The sequence below is a fragment of the Porites lutea genome, chromosome 8 (assembly GCF_958299795.1).
Source record: "Porites lutea chromosome 8, jaPorLute2.1, whole genome shotgun sequence".
Lineage (NCBI taxonomy): Eukaryota > Metazoa > Cnidaria > Anthozoa > Scleractinia > Poritidae > Porites > Porites lutea.
The window spans coordinates 28,977,281-28,981,594 of record NC_133208.1 but is presented as its reverse complement, the minus strand read 5'-3'; the positions used below and the strand labels follow the sequence as shown (position 1 = coordinate 28,981,594).

The following is a 4,314-nucleotide window of genomic DNA, read 5'->3' as shown; positions in this document are numbered from 1 at the left end:
GGGCTCCTTTTTCAAGCAATAAGAAAGTTAAACATTTTGATCTACAGGGCTAGTTAATTAGGATGGTTACATTTCCTTTCCGTTGCATACTGTTTACCCAGCGAACAAAAGAAAGACTACTGAGATCGACGATTAGGTTTAAAGTCTGCTAAAAGTTAGATTATATCATAGCTAAAAAACAACACAGCTGCTGTCACCCCTTCGACTTTTTAAACTGTTAGCTATTCTCAGCAAATTTTGCAGTTTCTTAACATCGCGGCAAGCCTATTCAGTTCGTTTTGCTTACTGTTTTGCTAGGTAGGTGCTGAGCCGATAATGAACTTCACAAGTTCTCCTCCGATACAAGGACCTGTAGCGAAACTACTTCAACACTACCGTGAGGTGCAAATAGCTTCTGGAATTTTTCTTGCTTTAGTATCTCTTGCGGCAGCCGTGGGAAATGGGCTTTTATTGATTACGATTTGGAAAGATCCCTTCACCAACAACCTTCTTTATCATTGGCTTAGCGGTCGCAGATTTCCTCACCGGGATTATTGTTTGCCCGATACAAGCATCGCTAAGCATTGCAGGATATATTGGAATCAAAAGAAACTCTTTGATCTTCCCATTTCTCCAAAAAGCAGCATCAGTGGCAAAATTCATCTCACTAACCACAATGAACAGTTCATACATTATTTTGCTTTCGCTTATTTGGAGTCAGTTTTTAGCTATAAGCTCCCCTCACAAACACAAAGGGCTTGTTACCAAGAGAAGAGCTAAAGCTAGTCTGATATTAACCTGGGCCTACACTATAGCGTTTACAATTTTGTATGCCTCTGGAGTAGCAAAAAGAGTCCTCTTTAAAGTAGATCTGTACGTCCACACAACTGGAAGCCTTCTACTCCTTACAATTGCCTACTTTTGTCTGTACAAAGCATTCAAGAGACATATGAGAAGGCTCCATTCCTTGAAAGAAAATAACCTCAGCAGAGTTAACAGAAGACAAAGGCATTTACCATAGTCAACCTTTTGCTACTGATGTTCGTCATCGTTTGCACCCTTCCCATAACGGTTGTCTACTACTTGCATATTCATCACACAGAATCCAATACGCACCCCCTTAAGATGAAGATTGCAAACCTTCTTTCAAGCAACCTGTTGTTTCTCAAGTTTACTCTTGATCCCCTCATCTACGCTTGGAGGCTGACACAGTACAGACAAGCTTTAAAATCTTTAGTAACGTGTAGAAGGCATAGGGTTCAAATTGACGATGTGATTTCTCACTCGTTGGATAATCAAACACTAAATACGCGACGTTCTCAAAGACCGATATCGAACAGGGAAATGTAGATATAGACCAAAGCATGCACGGGAGCTTAAAACCAAGGATCATTAAATCCGTAGCTTTGGCAGAATACTTACACCAGTATGGTCAAGACGTTAAAAAAGGCATTGCTGTATTTTACATAAACTTGATAGGTCCTGGAGTCATGCAATATGGGTAAAGTAGGAATTTTAATTGGCTAGTACCTCATGTAAGTCCTACGTAAAAACTCTAGGGAGAATGGATACAAACCTTGGGTGCAATGATTTCTGGAATCGTTTGGGTGGACAAGCGTTAGTTATGATTGGTCGATGGTATTCAAGGAAAGCATTAACCATTAACAGCTGTGTACCGAAAAAATCTCAGAAATAGTTGCGCCGAAAGCTTATAAGTTCCACCACACTGAAAACCGTCTTAAGCTGAAGATTTTAAAGCTACATTGACTCCAATGTACACGATGAAAGGTTGTTATCGTAACGCAGTCGCAATTTTGAATTGTAATTAGTCAGAAAAGTACCTACGAATAATTTCGCCAGTTGGCGTAAAGCAAAGCCATATGTTTTACAAGCATTTTCCTAGAAATCTTTTTGAAATTGATGCGGATTGTTTATGCTAATATATTCAATACATGCATCTGGGACTCAAGCTCTTTGTGTCGACTCCGAAGACTGTGATTACATCATGATGGTAGTTTTGGAACGGTACACTCCTCGGTATTAAACGCACAGCATTTGTAACTTTCCCAGTCTGTGCTTCCAGCTTCTTTCTGCTCATTTTTGCACGCCTCGTCGTAATCGCTCTGGTGCTTTGAATAGCAGTCCTGGCATGTATTCAGCATACAAAGTCTTGTTGTAACGAGGTCTTTGCCATCCACACTATCAGGATGTGGCTCTCTCTGATCACATGTATTTAAAGCAACGGCAGTATGGGCTGAAAACGAAACTTTAAGATTTAATTAAGGGATTCACTATAGCTCATCGTCCTAATAATCTGACAAACAGAAAAAGGAAAAATAGACTAATTGTAATTGTGCTTTTTTTATATATCATAATTGGATAAGAGTAAGGCGTTGAAATGGTATTTTTCTTTTCATGTGGACGCCATCTTGGATTCGGTTTTTTTACCGGGAAGAATTCTTTTGTTTTTCTTTCAAGATTTCTTACAGGTTTTCTAATGATTTTAAGTTTAAAGAACGTTTTCAAAGCTTAAAGGAATGCTAGTGTAAGTTATTAGTTTCAAACCATCCACGTTACCTTGCATGTTATAAACAACGGCCACCACCGCAATCAATGATTGAATTAAAACTGCTCTGAACACCATTTTCATAAACTCTTGTTCAACTGCAAGATATCACAAAACCAAAATTATTAAAATACCAACCTCATTTTCACGTTCGAGCAAGATACAGCAAAAGAAACAGATGTCTAAATATGATCGTATTGGACATGTTTTTACATCGCAGGTGTGCTTTTTTTTTTTATCAATATCTGTAGTTGTAAATATAGACTTTTTAAAATATCGGGAGACTTACCTCCATTTTTCTAGTTAAGGCTAACAAGAGAAATTAATAAACTTGAAAGGAAATATAAATTTCAAACATGCTCGGTCAAGTGTAAGTCGTACAAAAATATAATTTCCATGGTGACAGTAAGGTAACGAGGAATTATGTCCTGAAGGGTTTTTGCTGAATAGTAAATATTGTAACTACATGCACGGTCTGAATAATTATAGCTGTGTAATATTCTTCTTCAAAAGTTAAAAAAAGGAATATTAAACATGGTGATTCTCTTTCAATTGTTTTAAAATCGACTCAAGGAATTCAGTCCAAAGAAAAAGAAGAGAAAAAAAATAAAGAGAAAAAGAAAAGGGAACTAGAAAAAGAACAAGAACAACGGAGGGATATCCAGAGTAATTATTATTGAATTAAAAGAGTTAATCGCCTTGACTACAAAGCTTCTTCGGACTAGTTTGTAAGATGTTGTGGAGAAGAATGGCACGGTTTATGGCTTGAACCATCCTTGGAGACTAGGGGCAGCTTGTCAGGACGATGAAATGTGGCGTGTTCAGAGTTAATAGTAAACGTTCACCACGAACATTCCATCGTCTCAAGTACATAGTAGCTGTCCCTGGTTCTTCGAGGATGGGTTTATACGGGATTTTTAACAGTTTCTCACTTTTGGTAAATGTTCTCATGGAAATCAAGCATTTTTAGCTCATATTTCAAGTCAGCACAGTTAAAGTTCCATTGCATAGCTTTACTAACGACAACAACAACACGGTTGGTTTTAAAGGGGCTGTGCCACGGCAGTCCAGTTCATTTTGTTTAATTTTGCAAATTACTCGCTCTCAATCGCTATGGAACTTAAAGTAAGCAAAGAAATTACTGGTAAATGACAAAATCAGAGATTGGAGACAAACAAATATGTCTCCTGAGCATTATTTTTGAAGTTGCAAGCAGCAGGGATCAAATTTGAAAAACTGTTAGGCTGAACAGCCTTCAAAAACCTAGTTTCAATCCGTTTCAATCTTCTTCAGTTTTGCCCATCCATGGCATCTGTTGTTTCTCGGTGTTTTGTTATTTAACCTTCTTTTGAAGTTTTAAGCGGTTGTTTTTGTGTTTTTCTAACTTAACGGGCATTTTGTAATTTCCTATTTTGGCTGAATTTCGTGACACAGCTCCTTTAAGGCTAATACAGCTTATGGGGCCGTGTTAAAAAAATGTTAATAAAATAATAACAATTACTTTTTAAAAAAAGTACTTGAAATAAATCGTCTCTTAAACTTTGATAAAAGTAGTTATTGTGTCCGGCAATAAGCGCGAGTAAAGCATTGATATATAGTCGTTATTACATTTCTTTTGTCCTTGGGTCTCCAATTTTAGCATATTTTGCTAGTCTTTGCCTGATTTAAAGTATCTGGTAAAATAACTACGCGAATAGACTGCCTTTAAGAGATTGTGTTGTTTTCTCTAGAAGAATACGACAGTCACCTCATACTTACTAAATCTTGAT

General features: G+C 37.2%; 1 pseudogene; it reads left to right on the top strand.

The window, feature by feature from the left end:
• Positions 1-298: 298 nt before the first annotated feature.
• LOC140946266 (adenosine receptor A2a-like) lies at positions 299-1,491 on the top strand (annotated as a pseudogene).
• The last annotated feature ends 2,823 nt before the right edge of the window (positions 1,492-4,314 follow it).